Source organism: Euprymna scolopes, chromosome 21 (genome assembly GCF_053919585.1).
Source record: "Euprymna scolopes isolate OS-2025 chromosome 21, ASM5391958v1, whole genome shotgun sequence".
Lineage (NCBI taxonomy): Eukaryota > Metazoa > Mollusca > Cephalopoda > Sepiida > Sepiolidae > Euprymna > Euprymna scolopes.
Window position 1 is genome coordinate 74,441,999 of NC_136502.1, and position 17,933 is coordinate 74,459,931.

Genomic DNA, 17,933 nt, shown 5'->3' on the forward strand with positions numbered 1-17,933 from the left:
CGCCCGTACTGAAGATTGAAGCTCTAGCTTAAAGAAGAATGTAACTTAGAACTGATTTTTACCAAATAGTTTATCCACTACACCACGGGTTCTGGTGTTGTGAAAATAACACTCAAGATGAGAATAGCAGTGTGAAGAATCCAAATAATATGAATAATCCATCATCATATGAAAAATTAAGAAACAAAACTGTTCTGTTAAGGGAATTAATTTTAACCATTCTAGAACAAGTATTCTGGTAGATATATAAGATAACTTTTTCTTTTACTATGTGAATAAAAGGCATTAGAAATTATTGTTGGGTTTTCTTGGAGAAACGTGAAAGATCTCTGCTTTGCATAAGATCTCTCCGATTCTGTCCTCCTAGTGATTAGACTTATTTGCAAATGACAATAATCGAAGGAAGTTGTTAGGAACGTGGACGGATATGAGAGACTTGACCAAGCATTTTAATGAGAAGGTGGGGAAGGTGGTCTGGCCAGATTGGGCTGGGCTGAGTTGTGCGGGGCTGAACTGGTCTGAACGAGGCTGACATTGATCCTTTGGAAGACTTAGACACTTGTATTTAAAGACAACACCACACGCGTCCAGAACCACAGCCGTTCTTCTCCAGCAATCTCCATGGGCTGTGGGGAGTTGTAAAATGGGTGGCGGGTTTTTTTGGTCGATTGGAAGGGAACGAGACCAGCAGAACTAATAAAGAGAACAATTGAGAAGATGAAGTGTGATGGAGGAGAGTATGAAGAGGCGTTCTCGCTTCATCGGCAGCTGCCAACGACAATGGTTACCAGGGAATTGGATACTGTCAGTCTAGTGGAAATGCCAGTGCTTACGAGATGAACGGTGGTTTCGATGGCACAAACGATGCCTTTTTCTTCTTTCGTTTTTCCCTTTTTACATGTTATTTGTGCTTTGTTTCTTTTTTTATGCATATCTTTTATGCATCTTTTTTGTATATCTTTTTTGAACAGCTTTCCTTCTTTAATCCAACGGAAATGAACAGATCTTTTATTTTGTCTATATCCAATTTCTGTTTAAACCTTATACCTTTGTTTTTAGGTGCGTCCTTTCATCTCAGTTGGTCTGTCGCGGCTATGTTTGAGGTAGCATCTTCGCTTGTCTGTCACACTTAAATTTGGAATATCATTTTTGTCGGTATGTAATGATAAAGTTTGAGATAGTATTTTCATTAGTCTGTCATGCTTAAGTTAGCATTTTTGTTAGTCTGTCGCACTTAAATTTAAAAGTCTGCAGTTTGTAATAGCATTTTCATTGACCTGTCACATATAGTCTGAAAATAGCATGTTTGTTAGTTAAATTTAAAATATCATTTTCGTTGGTCTGTCACGCACAAGTCTAAAATAGCATTTTTATAGCAGAGCATACAGATTGAATTAACGATCTTTATTTTTTCCTTTCTTTCTTTCATTTATCATTTCTTGCTTTTTTTTCTTGTTTTGTTTATTTCATGTTGAATGGCAAGGAATTGCACACCTGCATGTAGTTCTTAGTTTTTCTTTTATCTTTTTTTTTATACACATATGCGACTGTCTTTTTATTTTTTATTTATTTCTACACATGTTTCTTTTTCTTAATCTTTTTTCTCTTCTTTTAAATGACTGCCAAATTGCAAGAAATTGCTTGCGACCAGGCAGCAACAGTTTGAATTCCATTTTCTTTTTTTTTTTTTCTTGAATCTTGTAGTATCAGAAAAAAGATCAGTGGAGGAACGTTGGCTTAGTTTGACTCTTGTACGGCATATCAACCCTTTTGGAAGTTATTTGATACCGAAATACAATAAAGCGCTTGTCTCATACTCTTTCATGGCATATCAACCCTTTTGAGGCTTATTTAATGCTCAAACAGAATAAAATTTATGGAGCGTAGAAATCGGTTCCTTGGTTTACTTTCAGAAGCTTTCTAACTCTCGCTTCCCCCTTTATTTGTCACATTGTATAAACAATGTTTCTGACAAAGGAGGAAAATTGCTGTTGTTTTGAGTTGGCAGTATATGTAGATTTTAAATCCTCTCATATTATTCATCATTTATTCATCGTCATTCTACTGTCATCCATCTCATTAGTCTTCATCCTCTGAGTGGTTTTGGGCCTTAATAAATCATGACTCATCAGTAAAAAAAAAAGGGCCTCGTATCATCTGTTTTATTACATTTCAACCCTTTTTTGGTTATTTCATATCAAAATTATATAAAAAAAATGTCATATGTGTTTTACGCCATATCAACTCTTTTTAACTTATTTATTATCAAAACACAATAACAAAACAACAAAACTTGTCTCATCTGTTTCATGATATGTCGAGCCAGTTTTGTGTTAATTAGCACAAAATAAAAATAAAACACAATGAAAACCCTGTCTTATGTTTTCTGCATTTTCGACTTTTGAGGTTTTGTAATGGTGCAGAACTATACATACTGTAAACAATTTATTGCATATGATTAATTGAACACAAGTTAGTATTTTAGCCATACCAACTTAAGGGTGATTGCAATTTCCTTACATTATAAATGACCAAACTAGATCTCGTTGGATTTGAAATCGGAACACAGAGGTATAACACCGCCCCCACACACACACACCCTCGGCTGGAATGAATGATCATTTGACTATTATAAATTCAGCAACTTACGAATTTCCAATTTTTGGTACAAATAAACTTCAGAACTTGGATGGTCCGGCAAAACGGTTACTCTGGAAGAGCTTTAGTATCAAGGATAGTAAAAATCCATGTTGCATCTGTGACAGGTAATCAAGATAAGAAAAATATTAGAAAAAAAGATAAAGGAAATATAATTAACTTACTACTACTACTACTACTACTACTACTACTACTACTACTACTACTACTAATACTACTACTACTACTACTACTACTAATACTAATACTAATAATAGTAAAGCACAATAAAACAGTATCTGAACCTGAAGAAAATCAATATAATATGAATAATTGCAGGAGCACTAGTCACAGTCCTAAAAAACTTGGAAAAAAAAATCCCTCAGAGAAATCAGAATCGACGGGAAGACTGAGATTCTGCGACGAACGGTAATGCTGAAAATAGCTGAAATCTTAAGGGAAATCCTTGAGTGCAGAAACTAGTCCACATAAGTGACAAATTCTAATAGGGCATATAGAAACTGCAACAGAAATGAAACAAAAAAAGCCCAACCAAAAGAACTGGTACACCAAAAGTGAAAAGGGCCTTTTTTCCCCTTCCGCTCCTTTCTTTCCCTCCTCTTCTCCTACCTCTATTTTCTCCTTCCTATTCTTTTCCCTCTTCCCATTTATCTCCCTTTTCTTTTTCCGCTCCCTATTCCTTTCCCCTATTCCTTTTCCCTTTTTTCTTCCCCTTTTCCTTTTCTCTTCACCTCCACCCCAAAATGGCTTCAGCACAACGGCTTCAGCAACCGCAACAAATAGTCGGAGGGTCAAGGAGGATGGAAAAACCGAGGAGAGAAAACACCAACTAGGCCTCCATTGGATGAGTGCAAAGAGTATTGGGATTTTGAGGAGGCTTATTGCCACTCAAATTCCAATGAGGACCGATGGCTGCTACCAACAAGAAATCAATGGTAAACGGTTATTGCAATAGCACAAATTAATTTGGGAATGGTATCGAATAAAGTGGAGGGTACTGGAAATCTGAGGAGACTTGTTGTCACTCAAACTGAAAGGTTATCGAAAGAGGTGGACAGCACTGAAAATCTGGGGAGACTTGTTGTCAGTTGGGTTCAGGGACCGGTTATTATGAGTAAGTAATGACTGATGATGAGTTGTGTGAAAACTAGTAAGTACGAATAATAATAATAATAATAATAATAATAATAATAATAATGATAATAATAATAATGATAATAATAATAATAATAATAACGATAATGATAATAATAATAATAATAATAATAATAATAATAATAATAATAATAATAATAACAAGCAGGATTTGTGGAAATGTCACAGGGGACTCATTCACATGTAATATAATGCTGCTGGGCACACTGTGGACGTTCAACATTAATGGAAATCCTGCGATATTATTGTAGCCCTTTTGTTAAAACCGTAAAAGTATTTACGTAAATAATTTGGTTAAAGTATATATCTGGGTATTATTATTTATCTCCAATATCTTTACAAGAGTTTGTGGCATATTTCCATTGTATGGACGCCCAGTGTGAACAAAAAAAAACCAAAAAAAAAAAAAACACGATATCATTATACCATCTTTAAATAGAAGAGATACTACCCATGGATTCTAGCCAGAATACCAAGGAGGTATATTTTAGTTTCATGTACGACCCAAAAGCGACATCATGTAAAAAAAATTTTTTTTTTTTCATTGCGTCTTTGGTGATCGGGAGATCCTACTTATTAAAAAAGAGGATAGAAGTTGTTAACATGCTACAAACATTAAATTAGCGTATCTATATACTAATAATATATCTATATACTAATAATATATCTATATACTAATAATATATCTAAATACTAATAATATATCTATATACTAATAATATATCTATATACTACTAATATATCTATATACTAATAATATATATATATATACTAATAATATATATATATAATAATAATATATCTATATACTACTAATATATATATATACTAATAATATAGCTATATACTAATAATATATCTATATACTACTAATATATATATATATATATACTAATAATATAGCTATATACTAATAATATATCTATATACTAATAATATATCTATATACTACTAATATATATATCTATATACTAATAATATATCTATATACTAATAATATATCTATATACTACTAATATATATATCTATATACTAATAATATATCTATATACTAATAATATATCTATATACTACTAATATATCTATATACTAATAATATATATATATACTAATAATATATATATATATACTAATAATATATCTATATACTAATAATATATCTATATACTAATAATATATCTATATACTAATAATATATCTAAATACTAATAATATATCTATATACTAATAATATATCTATATACTAATAATATATCTATATACTACTAATATATCTATATACTAATAATATATATATATACTAATAATATATCTATATACTACTAATATATATATATACTAATAATATAGCTATATACTAATAATATATCTATATACTACTAATATATATATATATATATACTAATAATATAGCTATATACTAATAATATATCTATATACTAATAATATATCTATATACTACTAATATATATATCTATATACTAATAATATATCTATATACTAATAATATATCTATATACTAATAATATATCTATATACTAATAATATATCTATATACTAATAATATATCTATATACTACTAATATATCTATATACTAATAATATATATATATACTAATAATATATATATATACTAATAATATATCTATATACTACTAATATATATACTAATAATATAGCCATATACTAATAATATATCTATATACTACTAATATATCTATATACTACTAATATATATATCTATATACTAATAATATATCTATATACTAATAATATATCTATATACTAATAATATATCTATATACTAATAATATATCTATATACTACTAATATATATATATACTAATAATTTATCTATATACTAATAATATATCTATATACTAATAATATATATATATATACTAATAATTTATCTATATACTAATAATATATCTATATACTAATAATATATCTATATACAAATAATATATCTATATACTAATATAATACTAATACTAATATAATGTTCGTAGTATGCTATCACCTTCTTTACTCCTTTTTAATAAATAGGCTCGACCGATTGATTAATTTTTAATCTGGAAACCGTGACACACGTACGTACGTACGTTAAAGGTATTACGGTATTAATATATAGAGAGAAGAAGAAGAAGAAGAAGAAGAAGAAGAAGAAGAAGAAGAAGGTGAAGGTGAATTAACTGTATGAAACTGTATGTCTTTAAGAACGCAAAACTGAAGTCGCCAAACGAGATGAAAGAAAGAATAATGGATTACGTATCAGTTTAGAAAGAGTAGAAATGTTGAAATTATCTGAAAAAAAAAATGCAATTTAAAACGGAATGAGCTGACAACAGTTAAAAAGACAATATCAAATTCTACAGAATGCCCATCGAAGTTGCGAACAGTTTTGACATTCAATCAGAAATTTCCATTTAGATTATGCAAAAAGTCTCAAAATTACCATGCCGTTAAGCCGATGACAAGTGGTCAGATTTGAAGGACAATCAACTATAAGTGCCATTTGTTTTTGTCCAGAGTTTTTTTTCTTTATTTTATTTTATCTTAATCCATGTCAATGGCGCAGCATGAATTGCCAGTGGCTAGGGAAACGAAATTATTGGCTCCTTTAACTGATTTGTGCAGTTTCATACAAAAAGTTCGTTTTGTATTTTACATAAAGTCTTCTGTTCTTATCTTTGTAATATGACGGGAGTGACACAACTTAGTAGCAAAGTGTAGTATCTGTTCTGATATTGCACTTCATTTCTTCTGTCCTCAGTCAGTGAAGGAGAAATCATTCTAGACTAACGTAATTTTAATTTTTGCCCTAATCCAGAGTGCCCCCTTTTTAAGAGATGGATTTTTCCCACATTAAAAGCCGACCTTGTGTCTAACTGAGCCATCATGTAGACGCAAGTAAATAGATACATAGAAAGAGCAAAAATTGCTCTCTCATAGCAGTATGAGAAATAGAGTATGTGCCAAAAAGAAGAGTAATTAAGCCTCTTGAATGTTGTCTGTAGAACAGAGCAGACGTATTTTGAAGGCCTTCTTTCTCCTATACGGGAACGAATAGGAAAGGAAAGACTAATATTGTGTATTAATACTATATAATGTCAATACAGTGTAACTATACTAAAATATTAAGACCAATAGCGATAATGAGTGATTTTATCCTATGAAAGAACACTTACAACTGTTGCTATGAAAAGGGAGAACAAGAGGGAACTTCCACATACAGCTATTACTACGAAAAAGACGAAATACAATTATGCTCGCTACTAATGTGAACAAACATCGAATGTCACATACACAGTGAGACATGATGGAGTATGTAAGTACCTCCACAGGACCATCTGTAAAAAATTAAACATCCAATGCAACATCAAATCCTGGGAACATCAACCTGAAAGAACAGTTGGAAATGACTTACATGCCATACGCAGTTATATGGAATAAGTCAGAGAGAGAGAGCAGCAACCTTGGTTGAAGTGAGTGTCCCTAATGATGGAGGTCTGAACAGAGCTGAAAGGGAGAAACAGACCAAATATCAAGGTCTTATGTATGATATGAAAAGAAACTGGAATCTTAGGAAAATATCAATCATACCAGTTATTATAGGTGCCACAGGGCTTATGGAGAAGAATCTGAAGTCTTACCTAACTAATATTCCTGGTGAACCAAGTGCAAAAAGATCCAGACAATTGCATTTAAGGGAACAACGAGGATACTAAAAAGAGCTCTCGGTTGGTTTCAATAAAAAGCAAGGCAATGTTGGCAGCTGGTTTGGCTGCCCCATACCCAGCATTACAATCATCTTCAAAGAAAGAAAATTAAAAAAAAAAAAAGGATGAGACATGTCGATCATCTGTTTACGTGGTCTAAAAATTTTTGCCCATAAACATTTTACCTCTCTAAGCATTTTGTGTTCCAAAGAATTTTACCCCTCTAAGAATTTTGTGTCCATAAACATTTTGTAAGCAGCACCGAAAATTTAGTTGCCCTTCCCATCCTCTTTTGACTCAATTATCCCAAACCCTAAGCATCTAATGTGCAACGGACAATTAGTATTGGATTCACTTGTATTAATTCTAAAGAGAGGCATTCCAGTGCCAGTCTCTGGTGGGCAATGATTAAACCAGACAACCGTAGCGACTTGAAGAATGCACGATTCTTTCCATTAGGCTTTAATGTTGCTATTTTACCATTTTATGTTAAATGGCGAATCTCCTGTTGTTATAACAAAACAAAAGAAAACCAAAAAAGTAAAAACCAAAATTAAAACCTCGAGTTGCATCAATTTTAGAAAATGATTCATTCAAAATGGTGGCCTAATTTAAGTTCTTACAGACACGATATTTCTTTCTATTTTACTCGACAAACTCCTTTCTTTTTTTTTCTTTCTTTCTTTTTTAAGTTTATTTTATCAGCTCCTCTTAATAGATATTTGATTTTGTTCTTACTGCCTTCTTCTTCTTCTTCTTCTTCTTCTTCTTCTTCTTCTTCTTCTTCTTCTTCTTCTTCTTCTTCTTCTTCTTCTTCTTACGTCAACTTAGTTCTGTAGCTTTTGTTGTTTTGTTGCTGTTGTTCTTCCTCTTTTATCTTCTTTCTACATTTTACTAATCAACTCAGTCCTTAGTAGTAGTAGTAGTAGTAGTAGTAGTAGTAGTAGTAATGATAATATTAGTCGGTCTCCTCGTTCTTCTTCTTCTCCTTCTTCTTTTTCTTTTTTTCTTCTTTTTATCTTCTTAATAGTCGTAGTAATAGTTATGATTTTCCCTCTTCTTTTATCAACTCAATCTTTGAGAGTAGTATTAATAGCTTCTTCTTGTATTAACCCAGTTTTTAAGAATCTATATATTATTACGTTAGCGCGTGTCTTATTTATTTATTCATTTATTTTATATGTCACGCTTATTTCCGAGTCATTTAATTGTTATGGACTTCTATTTCCGGTAATAAATAATTTTACCAAGAATTCTTCATAAGTTAGGGTTTTAGTTTCGGTTTCGGTTTCGGTTTCGATTATAGCTGATGGCACTTCAGTAATCAATTCTTTTTATAAAAGACTATCAAGAATTCTTCATAAGTTTTGGTTTTGGTTTTGATTATAGCTGAAGGAACTAAAGTTATATATATATATATATATATATATATATATATATATATATATATATATATATATATATATATATATATATTCATAAGTTTTGGTTCCGGTTTCAATTCAAGCTGATGCACCCAAATCATATGGATATATATTTTTTTTATTTTTGAAATCGCAACTTTATAATAGATAAAAATCGATAGAACATTCTATAATAATATATACGAAATCTGCTAGAATAAAATATCATATTTAAGTGGACTTTATGACCGGGCTACGGTAGGTGTCCCTGCTAGCTTAGATAAATACTTTTGCAGTTTAAAAAGAAAAAAGCTACAATAATATCAGAGCGTCTCCGTTTACGCTGAACATCTACAGAATACCAACATCAATATATTACATATGGATGAGTCCTCTAGCTATTAGCTAGCTATTATGGGGGGGGGGAGGCTGTGGAATTTCCACAGGTGCCCCTAATAGTAATAATATTAGTAGTTGAACATATTGTTCTTTTTTTTTGTTGATCTTTGTTCTTTTCTTTTATCAATTCGGTTTTTAGTAGTAGTAGTAGTAGTAGTAGTAGTAGTTCTTCTTCTTCTTCTTCTTCTTCTTCTTCTTCTTCTTCTTCTTCTTCTTGTACATTTCATGTATAAACAGCTTTCGAAATTTCAGAATGTCTCCAGTAACGAATAACACCATAGAAAAAATAAGGTTGTAGATAAAGAAGCTTTATTCGTCTATTTCTGTAGTACAGTGACAGAAAAGCAGTAGAAAGATTCCAATATATAGTGAGCAACAGTTAGGAGGAAGTAATTAGTCTTTAACATGGTTACCCTCACTTACGAACACTGGGTTCTTATTTTTCTGACCTTTTTCCTTTTTAGAGATTACCTACTTTCTTCCCTAATCCATAGTTACCTGCTGGCAATGACTTCGTTGGCCAAATAGCGAAAGAAATTCCTTTTTGAGTGGGAATATGCAAAAGGCACAGGTGGGATAAGGTGGAATTAACTTTCGCCAATGAGTTCAATAAAAAATACAAATAAACGCACATATATTGATGTTAATTGAAAATGGCCATTTACTGTTGAAATCACGTGTCAGTTGAATGACTAGAAAACGTTAAAAAGATCAAAAGTTTTCGGTCATGTTGTGAAATGTTTTTTTCTTTATTTTATTACCTCCCTTTATTGGAACATCTTAATTTGAATCTCTTGATAATAATGATTCTTGTTTTGTTCGTGAGAATGCATAAAATAGAATTTATATTGGATTTTTCCTTTTTAGATCGTTTACCTAGAGTAGATGATATTGTTAATATTGTTAGCATTGTTTGAGAGAGAGAGAGAGAGAGAGAGAGAGAGAGAGAGAGAGGGAGTAGGAGAGACGTGTGCGTGCACACATACACGAATATATCTATATATATATACATATATATATATATATATATATATATATATATGATGATTGCAACGTCTTGTCAGACGAGTGCCACTCCCTCAGACATTTAAAATCCATGAACCCAAATGCCTGAGGGAGTATCTATACAAATATGATGTTACAGAGTCTTAGCTTTGTACGACAGCTAAGTCTCTCTCTCGGTTCAAAATGTTGAGATCCAGCAACAAGCAAGAGCAAGATAGCCAGCAACAAATTAAACTGCAGACCAGCTTAATGCGGGTACTGGTCTCCCGCTTTATGGTTTTTTAAATCAGAGATTTGCTTCTCCTAGAAAGGTTGCCTTCACCACGGCTTACGGGAGCCCTCTCCACCCCAATACACATATATACACACACACACACAAATATACACAGTGCTAGTTGGCCGTTGACCCAGAAAAAGAGTTCATTCGCCCTTTGGAAGGTCTTGTTTTTTATCCTTCAGGGAGACTAGCCACCCTCCTCACCAAGTCTGGTGGGGGAACCAGTTTAGTCGCCGGTGACCCGACCATGAGGCAGGTAGTACTGGGTTACATGGTACCAGTAGCACATGACATGACCTGACACATATATATATATATACATACATACATACATACAGGGTTTCTAAAAATGTATTCACACTTCGAATGACGATACAACTAGTGATGGAACGATTTCAAAATTTTTCCAGATTCTGATACAACTACCGATTCCGATTTAAAAAAAAAAAAACACTTAATATTTAGCTATAGAGTTGTTATCATCAAAACGCATGTGATATATTTTCGTGACCATAAAAATACACTTGTGTGGGTGATCTATACATTTTTATTTTTTTATAGCTGATTACAACCAATATACATTTACCATTTCATCTTTAGTAGCAGTAATGGAAAAATAAGTTTTAAATAAAAACAAACCAAATAATAAACAATTACAAAAACGGTTTGTGGCATTCGGAAAGTAGGCACAATTTTCTCGGATTCTGATACCGATTCCGATACCTTAAATGTTCAGATTTTCTCGATTCTGATTAATCGTCCCAACTTGATAAAACCTTTATTTATGAACATAGAGTGAAAAGGAATAGCTTCGAATACAAAAAATAAATGTAATTGAAGAATCATGTTCGCAAATGTTGAAATCGATGACCTTATTTAAGAAGCTCAATGTGATTACAGAGCAATGTACTGAATTTGACAAAGACTATATTCCTTCAGACGGATTGATTGTTGCTCTTTCTTCTGATGAGTTAAGGGCATAATAGATTCACTGATTGATATAACAATTAGATGATTGATTTTGCGCTATGAAACAGATACTCTCCAGAATTGTAAATGTCAACTGAATTACAGTAATAAATTATAAGATGGTCAACATTATGAACTTTGGAACATAGTCTTTTGTCATTTATTCACTAAATTATAAGATGGTCAACATTATGAACTTTGGAACATATATATATATATATATATATATATATATATATATATATATATATATATATATATATATATATATATAGTGAATAAATGACAAAAGACTATGTTCCAAAGTTCATAATGTTGACCATCTTATAATTTATACACACACACACTAAAATACTAAAATTAATTTTACAAAAAGAACAGTTTTGCACTTTTTGTTTTATTTTACTTCAGTCGTAATTCTCAGAAATCAAGGGGCCCACTACCTGGCGCTAACACTTGAACTCTATATGAAATGCGTAGATATTCGAATGCTCCTTTAAAGTTCTTTATCCCTCAAACGAGTTAATAAAGAAATTGAAAACATAAATTTCCTCTTCCCAATTAACCATTTTCATATGTTGTAGTATATCTTTCGTTACTGGATTCCAAAACAAGAATTTATCTAGTCTGGTGTAGTATCTAGCTTCGTACTATTACTTGAAAAATTTGCATCATTCCTTGTAAAAGCTAATGTAATTTAAGTAAGTGAGGAAATTTTATTTGGGTAGCGAATACTATTTGATTTTGAATATTTAGTCAGGGTTTACTTTTAGGGAAAAGTATCATGCCAGGTTGTTCTGACAAACCCCTCTGCAGAGAGACATTAGACACTCGAGGATATTGTCTAGTAGGCATTCAAGTTTTCTTTGCCCCACTTTTATGTCTCTTTATGAAGATTAAAATCAACATAAAATGCTATTAAATTTTAGTCTGAAATCATTATTTTAATTTTAATTGAATCCATTACATGATTTTAATTTTAGAAAATAACTAATAATTAAGGCTTAAGCTTAAAGGGTCTTAAGAAGAAACTGAAATTAAGGGAATCTTGCTTAATTTAGTGTTTAATGACTATGGACCAAATTTAATGTAAATCTGAAATATTTGAATTTCCAAATGAGAGGCCTTGTCTATATTGTGCTCTCTAAAACTCTTTAACCCAAAGAAAGTAAACAATTAATGATTATACCAATTGTTAAAGTTTCACAAAAATCGGAGGTATCTGAATTTTCATGAAATATTCTCACCTCCTCTTTAACCCCATTTGCATAAAACTAAATATAGCCCATATTACCCACTCTTACACATAGCAACTGTGTTTCTAAATTTCATGACGATTGGTTAATTAGTTTAGAAGTGAATCCTATGTATATATATATATATATATATATATATATATGTATATAGTAATTTATAAAATATATATGGCGATTAAGCTACACTGAATATTCCGCGTTTCATCCACTCTAGGACTCCTCTTAATTTTATGTGAGTAAATGAAGTAGTTATATATAACTACTTCATTTACTCACATAAAATTAATATACGAAAGTATAAATTTATGCGTAAACTTTAAGTATTTACTTCAAAAGTGTTCAATACATAGATAGAGCTAGTTAGTAAGTTATAAAATATATATGGCGATTAAGCTCCACTCAATATTCCGCGTTTCATCCACTCTAGGACTCTTCAGGCTTATGCGCGAATTTTGTGGTTGTCTGTTGTTTTTATATACGCACCTTTTATTGAGATTTTAGTTAGCCAATTAGCTTTCTAGTATTCACCGCGCCCTTCCTATTATTAGCTTTTTGGGGAATATATTATTCTAAGTACTCCCATGTCCACTCTGATCTGAAGTGCTTCCTGTCAGGGTTCCACCTATGCATTAAACTGATGTGACTAAGGTTCACTCCAGACCTTAAATGGAAGACTTACATCAAATCTGTTGACAAGGTCGCTGGAAAAATGGTTGGATCATTTTCCTGCTTCAAAAGTATCTCACTCCTGATGCAAGCCTCTACTTGCATAGAAATTAAATATGTCTTACGATATACGATAGAGTACCGTTGCCACCAAAGCTCCTTTCCCTAACGTGATAGAGTACAAAATTGACTTTGAAATCTAGTGGGCCACCTCTTCTTCTCTATTCTATTATCTCTTTCTCTTCTTTCTTTACTCTATTGTTGTTTTCATGGCAAATGCTCGACCGAGCTTTAATCTATGTTCACTCACAAGTAACACTGTAACCACTGTAAATAAATTCCTTTTCTTCTACTTGTCTAAGCAAAACTTCTATGAACAAAGTTTATTGCGGAGAACTACTAGTTTGTGGAACACATTACCATGGGACTGCTTCTGGGCTGACTATAATTTTCTTAACGATTCCATGTGTGAATGGCATTTAATTTAGGTCACCCTGTAACAGAACAAACACTGTTCTCAGAGTCCACAGTCCAAGCTGATAACCATTAAGCCATCTCTCCTTCCTATCAGCAAAGATGTCATATTTGCATAGAGATAGACGAGGTCACTTAGTATCAGTTGCATATTTTTATGGCTGGATGACTGAGCATTCCTATTCTGAACTTTTCTACTCATGAGAAAGACTTAGGAAGAGATCTGACAAACAACGAACTGCTCATAAAATAGTGCCGTTATCTGCATTGAGAAGCGCGGCCTAAAAGTCAACCTTTCACCTCAATTTGATCACCTTTTTGAAGACGGGTCGCTTACTCAAGGCAGAGTTGATAAATTTAATTAACTTTTCTTCGCAGAAAATACCGCTACCCCCATTTTTCTGCTGTTGATATTGACAATTTCATTTCTTGCAGAACAACAACTCGTTCTCTTAATTAATGTCGGCAACAACAGAAGACGATTAATTTCATTTTAATTTATTTAATTGCAATATACTTTCATCTAAATCAAAATCATATCTATGTACCCTCGTCTTTCTCTCTCTCTCTCTCTCTCTCTCTCTGTTTATGTCTCTCTGTCTCTCTCTTTCTTACACTCTCTCTTTATTACCCCCCTCTCTTTTTTTCTTTTTGTTCTATTGTGTGAGTAGGAGTATAATATGCCATCCTTTACTCCATAATAAAGACCGATGTGTGTGTGTGTGTGCGTCTCTCGCTCTCTCTCTCTCTCTCTCTCTCTCTCTCTCTCATATACAAATAAATATATATATATATGCTTCTTATTTGTTTTACAAATGCTACACATTCATGTGCATGTTTCGGTCAGCCGAACTAGTAACTAGAGACATCTTCAGGCGATATTGATTATACAAAAGTTAAGTCCATCGAAAATATATATATATATATTTATATATATATATATATATATATATATATATATATATATATATATATATATATATATATATATATATATATATGTGTGTGTGTGTGTGTGTGTTGGGGGATATATATAAATATATTCCCCCACACACTATTTACCAAGGCCAAAAGCCACTCAAGGAGATAGTATCTGACTCTTATGGTACTAGAAGTTTGTGTCAGGAGTTAGATACTTTCTGGGGCAGTAGAATGATCCAACCAGTTTCCTTAGCAACAGATATAAAAATTAGTGATGGGTTGATTCCAATAATTTTCAGATACAATTACCGATTCTGTTAAAAATTTATGATTCCAATACATTTTCCGATTCTTTTAAAATATTTCAATATTTAACTATAATTTTTTTTTTCAAGGGAGTGGGGGTCGAATGACCGTAAATACCCTTGTCATATATGCATATATTTTTTTCGGAAACGTAAAAATACACCTGTGGGTAGGAGGGAACTATAGATTCTAGTTTTACTGATAGTTAAAAATACATAAATAATTATTTTATCATTAGTAATGGAAAATAAAGTCTTAAACAAAGCTAGAAAAAAACACAATTGAAAGAATCGTTTTGACATCAGAAAATTGACACAAATTATTCCGATTCTGATACCGATAACCAAACAGTCCCGCTTTTTCCGACTCCCGATTCCGATTAATCGTCCCAACACTAGTAAAAATATTAAAATGAAATTAAAACATAAATAAGCGTTTCACATAATAACTGGGTTAGCATTTAATAAATCAAAAAAGGGTCGATAGCTGATAGAACAAAACAATCAAACTGCCAAATGAATAAAAATCATTGTATCCCGTTAAAGAAGATAACGAAGCCTTATTGAATATAACCTGGGAATTATTGTCACATCATATCAGCCAATAATTACACTGGTTACCAATTATGTCCTGCCATAATGTTGGCTTTTAACCTGTCTGCCAGATCTTATTGCAAATGACGCAGAGTACATCTTTCATGGCGTCTTCTTTAGGTTTCAACAATTTAATCATGTCTTGTTTGTGTAACGATATAGAGGGGCCCACAGCAGCAAAAATAGGTTTCATCATCAGTGTTGGACTTTTCATTGTGCTTAATTGGTTTTGAGCTAAGGAGACCCAATAATGTTGCTGTCTAAAACTTTTATAATGAAATTTTACTTACGTTTCACGATTTGCAAGCATCCTACTTAATAATAAAAAGGTTGGTGGTCGAAGTATGTAGCCACGAGAATAATTATTTATTATTTAGCTTATTCAGCCTAGTATTCGCATCTCGCTTGTTATTTTCATAACGCTTCATCTGATGTAACCTCTGACAGAAGAAGAAGAAGAAGAAGAAGAAGAAGAAGAAGAAAAGATGGAGAGAAGAAGAGATACAAGTATTAGCTGTCAGATCAGCAGCTAAACCGAAGCAGTAAATCCTCATGCCAACGAACTGTGGAAATCAAAGAGAATGCACCACGGGAATCCAAGAACACTCCATTGCATAAAAATGTTGCTGTTTGCAGAAATATCTGTCTTCACACCGAAAATGTCTATTTCACCTGGACCCTTATTATATGATATTTATAACACTTGTTATATGACATTTATAACACCTATAATATGATATATATAAAACTTTTTATATTATATTTATAGCACCTATTATATCACATTTATAACACCTATTATATTACATTTAAAACACCTATTATATGACATTTATAACACTTATTATATGACATTTATAACACTTATTATATGACATTTATAACACTTATTATATGACATTTATAACACTTATTATATGACATTTATAACACTTATTATATGACATTTATAACACCTATTATATTACATTTATAACACCTATTATATGACATTTATAACACTTATTATATGACATTTATAACACTTATTATATGACATTTATAACACTTATTATATGACATTTATAACACTTATTATATGACATTTATAACACTTATTATATGACATTTATAACACCTATTATATTACATTTATAACACCTATTATATGACATTTATAACACTTATTATATGACATTTATAACACTTATTATATGACATTTATAACACTTATTATATGACATTTATAACACTTATTATATGACATTTATAACACTTGCAGCAGGCGGTGAAGATGAGATGCAACAGATTTATGATAATGAATAACTAATGCACTATGATTTGTATTTTTTACATTATTCGGACTGCTCTTCTTATCTTAGGTTGTTATTTTCACTTCGTTTCAGCCGATGTAACCTCCAACCTTCTTCAGGTTTATCTTTATAATGAATGTTATTGGTAAATATTGAAAGAAAGAAAGAAAGAATGTTTTTATTTTTTTTAACGAACCGTAATTGTTAGAATTCAAATTGTATAATGTTCTCATGAAACAGAAAGATCATTGAATATTTTTTGTAACGATAACGTAGCGATTTGTTATAATGTTTCTGATGTTTTTTGATGAAAATCAGAACCATTACATGACAAATGAGATGAGAACAATAGTCCGAACAATACAAATAATACAAATTATCAATCCTCATCTCAAAATTATAGTACAGAGTTACCCTAAAAGATTCACGACCCTTACTCCATTCCAAACATATGTTTTTGCGAATGAAACCGCAGTCTATTCAGTTATGAATATCCAACAGTTTTATCGTCGTTCAATGAAGTCAGCGGACACTGTGATGATCATCGCATCAGTAACAGGTGTGATCCTGAATGTGCTTCACTCTTACTAGATTTTAAACCTCAATATATTTATCTGTGAGGTTGTTGCAAAGATAATTTCTATTCAGTCACAAAAACGAAAGAGATCAATCACAGCCCAAATCCGAACAGTGTTAAAAAAGGAGTGTGTTAGAGTTACTGACAATTCTGATTATAGTTAGAAATGGAAATATTAGGCGATACTCTCCTTCTCGCCTCCAAAATATACCACCACACAATCATAAAAAAATCACATTTTCTTTTTGTAATCCAACCAT

At 31.4% G+C, this 17,933-nt stretch overlaps 1 protein-coding gene across 5 annotated transcripts in view; it reads left to right on the forward strand.

The window, feature by feature from the left end:
* Positions 1–17,933, forward strand: part of LOC145242513 (protocadherin gamma-A4-like) — a 590,587-nt gene that overhangs the window by 89,416 nt on the left and 483,238 nt on the right. For 2 of the 5 annotated variants that reach the window (XM_080105576.1, XM_080105574.1), the window contains exon 2: positions 1,060–1,155. The exons of the other annotated variants lie outside the window; for them this stretch is intronic. The gene's annotated coding sequence lies outside the window, so the exon portion shown is untranslated. The remainder of the gene's footprint in view (positions 1–1,059; positions 1,156–17,933) is intronic. 5 annotated transcript variants of the gene reach the window in all.